Below are 16,181 nucleotides of genomic sequence, written 5' to 3'. Positions count from 1 at the left end.
ATGGTTTGCATAGATGCTTCTCTAGAGGGTTTAGGAGCAGTCCTTATGCAGGATGGTAGGGTTATAGCTTTTGAGTCTAGGAAACTTAAGACTCATGAGCTTAATTATCCTACTCATGACCTTGAGCTTGCAGTAGTAGTGCATGCACTTGTGAGGTGGAGACACTTCCTTTTAGGTCATCATTTTGAGCTTCATTCAGACCATCAGAGTCTTTAGTACATATTCACTCAGCCAAACCTTAATGCACGATAGAGGAGATGGATGGAGTTCTTGTGCGAGTATGATTTTGACGTTCACTACATCAAAGGGAAAGAAAATGTAGTTGCAGATGCTTTGAGTCGGAGATGTCATGAGATATACACCATATCTATGGGCATAGATTTGAGAGATCATATACTACAGCAGTTGCCAAAGGATGGATGGTATTCAGAGGTTTGTTAGGTGATACGATCTCAGGATACTTTAGAAGGGAAATATGTGGATTATTCCTTAGAGTCCGATGGACTATTATGCCATAGAGGGTGCATCTATGTACCTTCTTCCAGGGGATTGCGAGAGTTCATTGTCATGGAGGCTCATAAAGCTCCTTATGCAGCACATCCCAGAGTTAAGAAGATGCATGCTGACTTGAGACAGTTATATCATTGGCCAGGAATGTGGTAGCTCATTACTGAGATAGTAGCTCGATGCCTCGAGTGTCAGAGAGTCAAGGCGGAGCACTGCCATCCAGGTGGGTTGCTCCAGTCTCATGCTATACTAGAGTGGAAGTGGGATACTATATCCATGGATTTCATCATTGGTCTTCCTATGTCTTCTCGTTGCCATGATGTCATCTTGGTGACAGTTGACAAGTTGACCAAAGTGGCCCACTTTTCACCAGTTTGGACTACCTTTACAGCACCAGTAGTAGCACAGGTGTTCTTGCGAGATATTGTCAGACTTCATGGCGTTCCATGCAAGATTATTTCTGATAGGGATTCCCTCTTCACTTCTTCCTTTTGGAAGGCATTACAGGCAGCTATGGGCACCAAGCTCAATTTTGTTATAGCCTATCATCTAGAAATAGATGGTCAGATAAAGAGGGTTAACCAGGTGTTAGAGGATATGATTCACATGTACGTCATGGATTAATAGACTAGATGGGAAGAGTACCTTCCCTTAGTGGAGTTTGCCTATAACAATGGGAATCACACTTCTTTGGGGATGACACCCTATCAAGCATTATACGGAAGGCCTTGTAGGACACCATTGAGTTGGGACCACATAGAGGATAGAGTTGCTATTGGACCTGAGATAGTTTAGGATATGGAATAGCAGGTGGATTTGATTAGGCAGCATCTTAGAGAGGCACAGGATAGACAGAAGAAATATGCAGATGCAAAGAGGATAGATCGTATCTACTTGGTCAGAGACAGAGTCTTCTTGTGAGTGTGACCACATAAGAGTCCAATCTATTATGGAAAGGGTTCTAAGCTCGCACCTCACTTTGTATGACCATTTGAGATCCTTGAGAGGATAGGACTAGTTGCCTACCATTTAGCATTGCCAGCTAGCCTGTCATGCATCCACGATGTGTTTCATGTATCAGTATTGAGGAAGTATATCTATGGTGAGTCTCAGATTTTAGATTGGGATGCTTTGCAGGTGGAGTCGGACAAACAACTAGCATTGGATCCCATTTGCATTTTGGCATGTTGGACGCTTGCCCTTCAAGGTCAAGAGCTAGACCAGGTTAGGGTCCATTGGGATTGCTATGATGAGGTTATGGCTTCATGGGAGGATGCAACACGTATGAGATCAGAGTACCCCCATCTTTTTGATGAACTCCAGGAGAAAGTTCATGCCTAGAGTGGGAGAGTGTGAGGCCCTACCCCGACTCATTCTAGCATTTCAGTGATTTTTATGTTGAGACTATTATGGATGCTTTATTTTAATGCATTATGGATTTAGAACTTATATGATTCCATGATTTGGATAACATTGCTATATGTTGATGCTTCATTTATATGCTTTATGATATAGAGCTCTATATGATTCTAGAATAGGATGAATTTGAGATGATATATGTCATTATTTGAGTTGCAGGACTTTACTATGATGATAGAAATTGGATGCTTGTTGTATGTATGGATCAAAATTATGAGGTTTATGATAATTGATTTTATGGATTTATTTGGATATAAGATATATTGAGTTGTTAAAAGGTAAATTGTATGTAGAATGTTTGATGTGTATTCTAATTCATGTGTTTAATATTGTATGAGGTTATTTGAAATTACTAATGTCTAATTGAGTTGCGGAAGAAAATTATCCATGCGACCATGGAAATATTATGGAGAACCAAACCTAGACCTATGTACGTTCCTAAAACCAGGGGTTGTCTATTTGGAGAGACAACACCCCGTTTGTATAGTATTTTATTTGTAAAAGTGGATTTTGCATGTGTGTTAATTTGAATTTATTTATTTGTGTAAATCCAACAAGAGATGAGATTTCATGCATAATTTTGTAAAAGTATTTTTATTGTGTTGCTTGACACGTGATGATTTATGTCTTGATTTTTGAATTGTCTCTTGGATGGAGTTGTTTAACCATAGCTTTTTCAAATAAATTAATGTGGTTCTATATTTTTAATAGGGTAAAGAACCTTTGGGGTGGTCATCTTAGGTTTGACCCAAAAATTAACTTCAAAGGTGTTTAAAAGGGGTTAAATGGACACCTAGGGGTAGTTTAAGAGTGTTTCCTAGAGCCCATAAGGCATACCTAAGGGTTAGGAGTAATTTTAGGCATGTGACAACTCTCATGTGACCATTTAGACACCTTAAAAAATGACTTTTCTAAGATGTGCGAAAATTGAATTTAGAAGGCATCATCTAGGTTAGTAACTTTCCTTTTGGATGTGAGATCCCTTTCCCATTTTACCCTACCTTTCCTTTTCAGTTTTAGAAACTTGTGAGAACTCTCACTAAGGTCTTCTTAAGCTAGAATTAGAGATTTTGTGGGTATTCACCCACCCTCCATTTTTGGAGACAAGGCAATTTTGAAAGAAAAAGATAGATTTGGTTTAGAAAGTGGGCTAAGGGTAGAGAAGCAAGGAAATTGTGGAATTGGGCTGCTCATCCTCAACTAATCTAGCATACCTTTGGGTAGTTTGAAGGTTGGTTTAACTTTTCCTTATGTTTATTTTATGTTGCATGTTATTTTGGAAAAAAATTGGTTGTGTGGAAAAAAGTTGTTCTTTTGCATTTTATTTTGTGAAAATTATTGCGCATTATGCCTTTGATTTCTTGTATGCATTTTGTGTTTTGGGAGTAACCAAGGCCTCCTACTATTGGGAGAGAGGATGGTCTTGTGGGTGGTAGAAGTTTGACAGCCCTCGAGTGAGAGACTCTCGTTATGAGAGTGATCACAAGGGATATCTATGTGACCCTTGCTGCATGGCTTCTTTATGCATTTGGGGGTCATAAAGAGGGAAATAAGGCATGAATGCCTTGGGAGGAATAAGAATGTGGGGTTGATTATACTTATGATTTATTTGGTTTTCCATGAGGTGGCTTTGTGTTTTACCATTCTTGCAGTCTCCTCAGGGTACTTGGTCCACTACCACCCTTGAGAAGACATCATAATGTGTGGTGCAGTATAGCCTTGGTTGGGAATGTTTTTGTGAAATGTTTTCCCCTTGTTTATTGTGTTTGCATGTGTGTAACTTGTCTAGGGCTTGGTTCTCCAAGCTCGGGGGTGGCTACTAGTTAGCCTAGGCTGGGAGGTGAGCACTCCATGGTCATAGCCTATGTTTTATTTCTAGGTTGCTGGAATAAAAGAATAGGACAAGTGGAAGTTTGTTGGAGTTATGTGGTTGCAGAAAAAGATTTGGGAAATGGAATATTTATATTTTAAGTTGTAGCAATGTTGTATCTCTTATTTTTAAAGGCCTCATTTATAGAAAAGAGAGAGATCCATTTGTATGGTTGACTATAATGTATTTTAAATATACTTTAGGGAAATACATTGTTTTTATTAAAGTATTATTTGGTTGCAAAATGAATTAGATTTGCATGCATATAGAAGGCTGGGAAATAAAGCAATTAGATCTGTAAATAGAAGTGCAATTTTAGTTTATCTAAATCTATCATTTTGTTTATTGCAGAAAATAAAATCAAACTTTATTATAGCCATTTCTAAAGTTTTATTTTAATAATGTCTAAATCTACAGAGTTGCTATTTAATCTTATTTACTTCTGTAAATTTTAATTACTTATAGAAATTTAAATCTAGAAATTAAATGGTCTACCTAATCTTTAGTAATCACATATTTATATAACCACTGTTAAAAATTACTAAACTCTGTTATTTACTTAATTTTAGAAAATTAATTCTAGAGTTAAATAGACTATAGGAAATTAAAGAAAAAAATATATATCGTATCCTTTTTAGTTGCTGTTTAGTTTTATGGGGTTTCTGTCAATCATTTATTGTAGAGAATAAATCTGAACTAATTTTCTATCTCTAATTAAAGGTACAGAAAATAAAATAATATACATCTGTATTTTGCATAGTAGGGTTAGCCTGAGTTCAAATGCTTATATATATATATATATATATATATATATATATATATATATATATATATATATATATATTGCTAACCCTCCCATATATATATATATATATTTAACCCTCCCATGCCAATATATATATATATATATATATTATAAAATAAATAAACAAAAAAATATTAGATAAAACAAAATTTTTAAAAAAATTTGAAGTATGAAAAAATGGGTTTCAGGGTGGGGGGGGGAATCCCACTGTGTGTACACATAGTGGGCGGCCTGCGGGCCACCACTGTGTGGACACACAGTGGGTGATGCCAAAGCGCCACCACTATGTGGACACACAGTGGGCTGGCACCCCACGCCACCACTGTGTGGTCACACAGTGGGCAACACCCGGCACCCCCACCACCTCTAAAAACAAACACTGCTGCTCCTACTGTGTCTGCCTTGCACAGAAAAAAAGGGAAGAAAAAAAATAAAACCCCAGCTTGGGTAGGGCTAGGGTAGAATAAAATAAAATGAGTTTTAAAAAAAAATATATAAAAGGATTCTTTTATATTAATAAAATTAGGGTTTCCAAAATGTGAAAGAATATTTAAGTTTATATATATATATACATACATAAAAATATAAAATCTGTATATTTTATATATAGAGTTTAATTAAATGAATAGATAATTATGGGTTAGGTATTTTATTAAGTGGACATAAATATATATGTTTTAAATAAACATATGAGCATAATTTTTTTATTTTTTTAAAAAAAGTGTTTAAATTCAAAATATTTATGAAAATTAATCTATTATAAACTTTATAATAAACTGGGTAAGATTATTTTTGGCTATTGGGAAATATTTACACTTTATAGGAAAATATACTTTAAATGAATTATTTGACCCTTTAGCCGATTTAATTAAAATACATTTTATTTATTGTTAGTCATTTATAAACTATATGCTAGAGCTAAATTAATTAGTTTCTTCAATCAATTATTGGTTATGGGAGATTAATTTTATCTTCGTCAATTAATTGATTTAATTTAGTTAATGATTAGAATTGATGAATTCATAAAATAATTTTTTTAGTATTCCGCATTTGATTTAAATTATTTTCACTTACTTGAATTAGTGTTAGAGTTAACTCATGCATAGTTAAGACAAAACTTGCTAGTGCATTTCATATTAGTAAATTTAATGTTATTAAGTTGTGATTTAAAAAAAAAAAATTATCCCATTCATGCCCAAAAGTTTGGGCATGACAGTATTTCAAAATTTTTGGAAGTAAATGTTATATTAAAAGGGTTGATTCAATTGGGAAGTTTGATCCTAGATGTGATGAAGGGATATTTCTTGGATATTCAAAGAAAAGAAAAGCATATAGATGTTATAACAAAAGATTGTAGAAAATTATGGAGAGCACAAATGTGAAAGTGGATGAGCAATATAGAAATCAATCTATATCTTATGATAGGTAACTGACAGTGGAAATGATCACAACTGAACCGACAATGCATCAACTGGTACAAGACATTGAAACAGTTACATAGGTACAATAAAAAAATTCAACTATGACTGATTATCAGATTAGTGAACCTAAAGTTCAAAAGACACCAAGGTATGTAAGGTTAAATCATTCTAAAGATCAAATCACTGGAGATAGGAACAAAGGATTTATGACGAGAAGAATACTGGCAAATGAAGAGGTATTTCTTATTTCTCAAATTGAATCGACATTTGTTATTGAAGCTTGTAAAGATAAATATTGGTTAAAGGCTATGGAAGATGAATTAGATCAGATAGAGAAGAATGAGACTTGGGCTATAGTTCCTCGACTAAAAAATAAGAATGTTATTGGAACTAAATGGGTTTCTAGAAATAAATTAAATGAGGATGGACAAGTTGTAAGAAACAAGGCTAGACTAGTTTGTAAAGGATATTCTCAAATGGAAGGCGTAGATCAGGAAATTGAAAATCATCAAAACAATAGCAATTAGGACAACCACAAAACCTAAAGCTTCTATGAAAGTAATCCCAATCCAATCAATGAAGACATAAAGATGAGATATTCAAATAAAATGAAATCGAAGCAAACCAATGCAGATATCTCCTTCATGTGGCTCCATTGTTCTTGTTTCACCTTCAAATTTGATGTGGATCTCACCTACAAGTACAAAATGCAAGTGGAAAGCAAGTTGTTGAGAGATGAAATTCACAGCGTAAGGTTACTCGAAAATGTGATTGATTCTCCCTTTTCATTGAAGAAAATCATCCAATTTATAGAAAAATTGGAGAGAGGACAAGATTAGCATGAAGAGATTTGAAAGGATATTCAAATCAAGAATGGCAAAATTATGACAAATGTATGACAAATTATGACAAGATTGAAATACCATTCCCATGACAAAAGGGAAGAGAGAAAATAGCCTCCTTGATTGCAACAAATGGAAGCATAAACATAGGAGAAAATGAGGGAATGAAATTATGGGAAAAATTAAAGAAAATAGGAGAAATAGAAATTAGGAATTAGGAGAAATTAGCAAATTAGAAAATTAAGGAAAAAGATGAAACAAAAATTAGGTGAATTAATTAATAGGTTTTCATCCATTAATTAATTCATGAAAGAGACCTAGGACTAAATAAATAGATTTATTTAACCCACAAAGAAGAAGAAAAGGATTAAATGAACAAATCATAAAACCCTAAAAATAAGAGGACAAGGAATTAGGTCAAGACAACAAGAAATTAATGTAGGTTCGATCATGATTCTAATTGACAAAGGACCAATGTTGATAAATGATTGAGATTGGTTGACAAAAATCAATGACAAATTGACCAAGATTGACAAGGAGATCAAATTGATAGGCGCCAATTAACGAGGAACAATGACTAATCGATCCAAATTGACATGATTGAAAAGGACAAGGATCGATGACGAATCGATTGCAAAATGAAAAGATTGACAAGGTGAAGGATCGATGACGAATCGATTGCAAAATGACGAGATTGACAAGGACAAGGATCAATGATGAATCGATCGCAAAATAACGAGATTGACAAGTTGATAATCACAAATGATTACTAACAAGCTAAAGATGATTGAAAGATTGACAAGAGGACAAAACCCTAATTCTATCAGTGATTAGGATTGACAATGTCCAAAATGATGCTAAATGAGCACGCACCATGATGCGACAGGATAAGATCGACCAAAATCATGACTGAAGATTGCTATCAACAAGACCTAATTCGAAAGCGAGAAAAATGAGGAATGCAGAAGATGGACTTGATGCTTGCAAATGATAAAGATGAAGTGCACAACATAGAAGAAATGTTAATGCGAAGCAAGAACCCTAAAATAAGGCAATGCGCAAATGTTAAAGTATGACTCCACAAGCGTTGACCATTTTTAGATGTCTACATTTTGCCCCTCTTTGAGACAATGCGATTCTAAGCATTGTTTCAAAGAACAATAATGAAAATGCCCTAGACAATAACAATAACATATGCATGCCCCCTTGAAAAATTGGCTGGAAAAATCCAGAAAAGAGGCCAAGTGGTCGATAAGAATGACTGAAGACGATAGGTTCGAATAGATCAAAAATCAAAGGTCGGATGCACAAAGGACAAGTAGTGGAAGGCACAAAAGACCGCAACCATCATAAGATGGAGAGCATGCACATCCATCTAGGTACTGACAAAGATCTATATAGGAGACAAGGAGAAGGAAAAGAGTTCATTTGCACTGGCCAAAGTGGAGGAGTTGTTGCTCAGGAAAAAGGACCCTTGTAGAGAGATGGAGAACATTCCAATCGTAGATCACCTTGGGGAATGTGTACATATCTACAGATGACTAGACGATGTGGGAGCAGCGGTATGTAGCTCAAAAACCCATATGTTTAATTTCATGAATTTTGCTTGATTGCGGGGCCCACAGGGGAGGGAAAAATGCAGATCTGCGCCTATGTAGTGATGTTCTGTGCCTGTGTAGAGATGTTCTATGCCTGTGTAAGGTACACAGGCATAGCTTGATGCTGCACAAGCACAAGATAGTGTGCACAAGCTCAATTGTGCACTTATGACCTAACTAGACAGAACGGAAGACTAACAGAATAAATGTTAGTAAGAAGAAATCAGACAGAGGACAGTTAGAGATGAAGGAAAACTTGCTTTCACAAATGCACATAAGTAGGTGAGAACCTTTATTTATTGTAGCAAAGCAGATGTAGAGCATCATGGCATTGAAGGCCAGAGCTAGAATGCAACCCCTTTTGCAAAAGATAGACACATCACACATAAGGAATGAGTGAAGCATCCTAGGGTGCATACAACAAGGGTCAAGGTATGTGTAGCGTTCACAAAGCGAATGTACTTATCACAAACACCCAATGATATAGTTGCCCCAGTTTGTGACAAACATTCCACAAATAGCAAACACAACAAAAAAAAGGAAAGGGACCATGAACCATCCAATTCACTCTAAATCACTCAGTGACATCATCAAGCAACATAGGAACATGATCGAAGCCAAAGATAAATCAATAAAAAGATAAGACTTACAAATTCAACCAAGTCAAACAAACAGTCTAATCATCATTGTCAAAAGTGGAAAACAAGAATGATCATGCTATCTGGTTTCAAGGAATGTGGTACCCCGTCGAAGAGAGGACACAATCTGGTTTCGAGTATACCACAACTTGTATAAGACCCATAATAATGTTGATAAGGACCAATGGTAATGTTGATGCTATTTTGATTGATGTGACAACTATGATCAGGTTGAATGCTTGCTTGGTCGAACAGTTCATCTGTTAATGCGTGATTTCATTAAAGCACAATGTTTGATTGATTGTCGTTGGATGTATGCTTAGCGATCTGTCTATGCACAAAGGGGACCATTTATTGACAAAATGAAAAATGCCAAAGAAATTATTTTTGGATTTTGATGTTTTTCACTTTGTAGGAATTTTGAGTTTTTTACAATTTTTTTGTTCATTTTTCAGGACTTTATTTGACTTTTTAGGGATTTTTTCAGGACATTTTATGAATGTTTTTGAATTATTTCAAGACATTTTTTGAATTTTTAGGGATTTTTTCAGGACATTATATGATTTTTTTGGATTATGACATTTTAGCTAAAAATGAACACATGATTTTTTTTGATGTTTTTGAATATTTTCAGGATTTTTTCAATTTTTTTGATTATTTTAGGACATTTTTCAATTTTTATGATTTTGCCCCCAGTGTCTAGCAAGGCAAGGAATATGATAGGTGAATAAATAGGCTTTCTAAAATGTTGGTTGATAGAGGGAAGACAAAGGCCTTTTATCATGGAGACAATACAGATGCAATTTTCAAGGGCTATTGCGTGATGGGACAAGAGACTGGTTATGACAATGTAAAGCAGGAACATGGCATGAGGGACATGTCAAGAGGTTTTTGAAACTATGTTTAAATTTTGCATCCTTATGTCAGATCAAGATCAAGGAATGAAAAAGAGTGAATGGATAGGATAAGCAAGACCAAGAATGGATAAGGGACATGGACTGAAGGTCGGGATTGGCTAAGGGATAGTGGCAAAAAGTTGCAATAAGCTAGGGAATATGGATGAAAGGTTGTAATAATCAAATGGATAAATACCAAAAGCTATGATAGACTAAAAGCTACAAACAAGATGCATGATGCTCATGACAATCCTCAGCCTTGTCAAGATCAAAGGTGGAAAGGGAAACTGGACATGAGGGACAATAGGATATGAAGGGTAATGACAGGGGTTCGATAGGATAATGGAACAATGAAGGACAAAAGGATATGATAGGATAAAACCTATCCCCAAGTATGGTATGCAAGAAGTTCATAGATTACGCATGATGCCTGTTTGCTAGGTTTTCATCATGGTACTTTCCCAAGGCGCCTATTTGCTAGGTTTTCACCAGTGGACGAATTATTTGTGCTTTACTTTTTTTTTTCTTTTTCTTTTTTCTCACTTTCTTTTTTTTGGATTTTGACATTTTAGATGAAAATGGACACATGATAGGGGATGGAAGAAGGACTCAAATATCTTTTTGTTTGGATAGTAGCCTTGAAAAAAATGGACCATGAACTTTAAAAGTATACTCAAAGATGTTGGTAGGAAAAGGACATGGAAAAAGAGATGAAATTAAGGCAAGGATTTATGCAAAGGATGGGATCAAAGGGATTGAAGGATGGAAAATATGCATTGGATAATGGATAGGGTATTGGAAAAATTGGGCTTGAGTGGATGGAAATGAAGGTAGGATCAACATTGGCACACACCTTGAGGGGTGATGGACTAATGGAGGAAGAGTGGGTTTTGGATATGGATATTTTGATGAAGGAATAGCTAGGGATTTGTGGACATAAGGGCCCAAAATGGATGAACAAGGTGATGGAGGAGCAAATTTGAGAGGGTTGGATGGAGGAATAGAAACTTTGGATGCCAAGTTGGATGTTTCTTTAGGCTTTTGTGCTTCAAGGAGCCGCTTAGTGATCCACATGGTTTTTGATTTTTCATGCTTTTGTGGTTCCTTGGAGTGCATTGCCAACACAAGGGATTTAGGAACCCATATAGATTTTAACTTTTGTTTTTGAGCAATGGGCCTTTGTGACCTTTTGGATTTTTCCTTTTCTTTATAGATCAAATTTTTCTTTGTTTTGACATGTTGATTATATTGGACATGTCGATCCTTGAATACATGTGGATTTCTAGACTTATGACTTTTATACTTGGCATTCAAATTGCTTGGAGGGGGAAAGGAATGCATGGATGGATATGAATGGAATGGAGTTCTTTTGGATGGATGAAATTTACTCAAGGATTTGTGCCTTTGCTAACCTTGCATAGAGGATGAAGGAATATAAGGACCTAAGATGGATGGAAAGTATGATGGGGAAGGTGTATGTTTTGATTTTGATGGAGGGATACCAACGTCTTGAGAGTGAGTTGTGTAGACATGACCCTTAACATTTTCTTTCATATTGAGGAGTTATTTCTTGTGAAGGTCTACCCCTTGGCCTTTATGAATATCTTGACTTGTAGGATACTCTTTTCTTTTAGAGGAAGAGGCAAGTCCATTATTAGGTGGATATGATATGAAAGAAATAATGAGATCATGAAGTGGATCAGATTGGACCAAAGAGGAAGAACCCATTGTTAATGTCAGGGGTTCATGAACATCTTGCACCATGTTAGAATCATGATGGGGATTAGGATCATGAGGGGGACTAGGATTGTGAGGGGGACTAGGATTATGTGGTGGACATGGATCAATGACAGGATATTCAAGAGATGGAATGGGATAAATAATGGGATCATTAAAAAAAATGAGATCTTGGAGTGTATATGGAGGATTAAGACAAGGAGATGGAGGAACAAAAGGATCTTGTGGAGGATTTAAAGGAATAATTTGATCTTGACAAGGAGGAAGATCATTGGAATCCTCTTTAAAGTTGCTTTGTGCTGGACTTTTAATGGGATCATCATAAAGGATGGATAGGATATCTTGATCTTTCTTAGGAAGTGGAATGCCAATGGGATTTGAAAGGACATTTTTTTCATGAAATGGAAGGGGATCATTTGGGATTGGATGGACTAGGATATCTTGATCTTGTTCGGGGAATGGAGTGTCAATAGGACTTTGGATAGGATGGACAAGAATAGGGGAATCATCATGAGTGTCTGGGAACATGGGGTCCTGTTCAACAATTGGATGGGATGATAAAGTTTCGGGATCTTGATCTTGTTGTTTTTGAAGACACATTTCTTCATGCTCTAAATTATCCTCTTGACATGGGGTTGGACTTTGGATATGCATGGGGGATTCTGACAAGGGATCAATGTTTTGGCATGAAGGAAATGCACTTTGAACATTTGTGATGGATTTTGGCAAGGAATCAATGCTTGAACATGAGGAAGAGGGACTTCGAATGGGGTCATCTAAAACAGGTAATGGCAATAAAGTGCATGGTGGCATTGGGTCTTGTATTTCTGAAACATGACAAGGATGTGCATCATGAATTGGATTATCTTGGCAATCAATTATGGATAGCCCTTGGATAATTTCATCCTTGGGTGTATTGTTTGATGAGGACAATATGGAAGGTTCTTGTGAAACTTCTAAAGGTGTAGGGATAGATGCCATTGGAGAGTCAATTTGTTTGTGGGTGGATGAGGCATTGCTAGACATAAGTGTATTATCTTGATCTTCCTCAAAGAACTAACTTGGTAATTTCCTTAAGATCCTTGCAATAAGGCCACCTTTCTTTCGAGGTTTTGACATAGTTGTATCTAGAATTTGAACTTGTTTGGAAAGGAGTTGGTTCTGGTCTGATGTCATGTTTTGATTTCGAACTAGATGTTGATCAAATTGGTTTAACATGTTCAAAATTTGGCTTGGTGCATGTTGCAAGTTTTGTTTTTGAATTTGTGATTGTAGTTGTTGATACTGAATTTGTTGTCGATAATTAATAGTTGGTTAGACATATTGTTGAAATTGGACCATTGGTTGTGTTGGTTGTATATGTTGGACCTTTGGTTGTCTGTTAGAAATGTTGGAACTATTGAACAATTGGTTGCAATGGTTGAAAATGTGATTGATAGTAAACACCTTCTTGTTCTTGTTGTGGAGGCACATAATGTTGTTGTCTCTTTTCTTGAAATTGTTTCATCATCTCTATTTGTGAGAGGAGAGCTGGTATGTTTGATTGTTCAATAAGAGATCTTACATCAATTGGCTCAAAGTTTGGGTTTGGACCTTGAAATTTTTTAAATGTTTTCGACATTTGGGATCTAATCTTCTCACTATTTTTCACCTTTTGTTCAATGATCTTTGTTTCTCAAGCTAGTTTCTCCTCTAGTTTTTGTATTTGGAGACTTGTTTCATCATAAAAAGTCTGACCAATATTGCCTTGTTGTTGGGTTGGATATAGTTGTGAAAGAGTTTGTTCCTCATGTAATGTTTGAGTTTTAATTTCATGTTGCAGGTTCAGTTGATTCCAGTCAAAAGGTGCATTTTCCCTTGGCATTGGTGGAACACTCCCATATCCCAGTTTCATGGGTACAAACACTGGCTCATATAATGGAGGTGGTCCAAGTTGAACCATTCCATATTGTGGTAATGATGTGTTTGATGAACCTTAAATTTGTAATGTTTGACTAGGTTGAAACTGTGAGTTTGATATGTTGTCAATGGGTTGATATGTTGGTTCGCCCATCTTCTTAGATTTTGACCTTGTTTCAATAGGCATGTCACTATGCAAATGCAATATTTTTGGGATTTTTTTAATTTTAAAAGGATGATGTATGATATGCAACTAAATGCAACCTAAATAGATGAAAATGTAATCTATGGAAAGAATGCAACCTATGTTTTTGTTGTTTTTCAAGGTTTGGATAAACTTTTTGGAATGCAAACCTAAAGACTCATCCTTGGGAAGTTGAAATGAAGCCAAGACCTTAAAGGACAAAGGACCAAATGACAATAGGACAAATTGACAATGTCTCACCTATATGCTTGGATACTAAGCTAGGTTTGACAAAAATGATATTAATGAAAGGACAAATTTTAGACAAGGTCAAGACTCCCTAACAACAACTTAGGGTATCATCCAAAGTTTTGATTTTTTAAGTTTGACAAACCAAATTTTTGAGACTAAATGTAAGAAGGCAATGATTATGACAATGACTTAGGATATGACATGAAAATGATCTAAGGATATGATATGACAAGATGAAGCCAAGACAAGATGACAATACAATGATAAGGATATGTGAAGACCAATGACCTGGAATATGCAAAATGCAACCTAGGCAAGACCTAATTTTAGCATGACAAGGATAATGCATGAATGTCACCTAAATGGAAATCTAGCTTGGATATGACAATGAAATGCAAACTTAGGGAAATGATTTTGAACCTAAGTGCAAAATGAGGATGCTTGCAATGAAAAGGACTAAAATGAAGGGAGATGACAATATGTTCTAGGACCTAAGTTGGACTATGTAAAACCTAGCCTAAAGTGACATGAATTTTGAAACACAGATATTCAATGTCTTGACAAGCCATGTTCAAATGTTGGATGAATACTTGGACAAATTTGGACTTTTGTTTGGATTTTGTTTTGAATTGAAGGTTGTTGATTTTGAAATCCCAAGTTGATTATGAGCACTTTTGAAGGTTTGTTTTTTTTATTTAACTTTTGACAATCATGACAAAATGTTTGTTTGACTTTGACTCAAGACAATCAAGCACATTCACAACAAATCCTATGTTTAGCAAGGGAAATATCTATTGAATCCTCTAACCATAAAATACAACACTCAACTACATAGCTAGACGCTTGGTAGCACTGGCTCCCCCTTATAGTGCACTCACTTCTCGGGCATACCAAGCTTCAAGTTCAAGGGGCATCACTTCCCAAGAACTTGCTATCTCTAACTGATGAGTACATGAGAGGTTTTTTTAGCATGCGCATATCACAATGCCTGAGCCAATAGATAGAAGGATTTTGGCATCTAAAAACAAGAGATTCTAGTAAGGGCATCCATTCGGGTGGGTATTGATCTGGTGAATAAATCATCGCAATACCATTCTAGCACCTATTGTCTACAACTTTTGTTGCATCCATAGTTATTTAGAGTGGTTCAGAAGATCTTGGCTTTAGCCCATCACCACTTTGGGTTGTTCCCTCTCACCAATGCCTGTGCGAAGTGCCAGGCAAATCGGGAGGCAGGCCCAGTCCTAAGGGTTAAAACATGCAATCAAATTAAAAAAAGACAAAGCATACATGGTGTTCATTAACCTCTAAGAAATGAAATGTGCAACTACTTTAAAAATCACAAGCAAGATGTTTTAATGAGAGTCTTTGACCGCATCCTGCATAAGCTTCATTAGTAGTTGCATTTTTAGTCTTCATCACACATAATGCCAAGATGCTACATAGAGAATTAGCACCAAAGAAAAACCAGAATGGAAGAAATAGAATGAAAACAAACAAATTTGCAAGTAAAAACAATTGATTTCACCTCTATTTCTGGCCTTGCATAGGCGTAGAATGCCTCAACATAGGCACAGAACCCATCAACACAAGTGCATGAAACTTCAACACAGGTGCAGAAAACTCAAACACAGGTGCAAAAAACATCAACATAGGTGTAGAAGTGTCGAGAGAGCTCCGAGTCGCCCTGTTTCTTAAGTTTTTCACCTGCAAATAGCTCAAAAGCACTCAAAACATGGTTAAGGGGTTAGTTCATGTCAGGTTCACCAGAAATGTAGATCAGGAAATTGAAAATCATCAAAACAATAGCAATTAGGACAACCAGAAAACCTAAAGCTGCTATGAAAGTAATCCCAATCCAATCAATGAAGACATAAAGATGAGATATTCAAATAAAATGAAAATGAAGTAAACCGATGTAGATATCTCCTTCATGTGGCTCCATTGTTCTTCTTTCACCTTCAAATTTGATGTGGATCTCACCTACAAGTGCAAAATGCAAGTGGAAAGCAATTTGTTGAGAGATGAAATTCACAGCGTAAGGTTACTCGAAAATGTGATTGATTCTCCCTTTTCATTGAAGAAAATCATCCAATTTATAGACAAATTGGAG

The sequence above is a fragment of the Cryptomeria japonica genome, chromosome 11 (assembly GCF_030272615.1).
Source record: "Cryptomeria japonica chromosome 11, Sugi_1.0, whole genome shotgun sequence".
NCBI classification, from domain to species: Eukaryota; Viridiplantae; Streptophyta; class Pinopsida; order Cupressales; family Cupressaceae; genus Cryptomeria; species Cryptomeria japonica.
The sequence above is the reverse complement of the archived record's forward strand: the minus strand, read 5'-3'. Positions refer to the sequence as shown.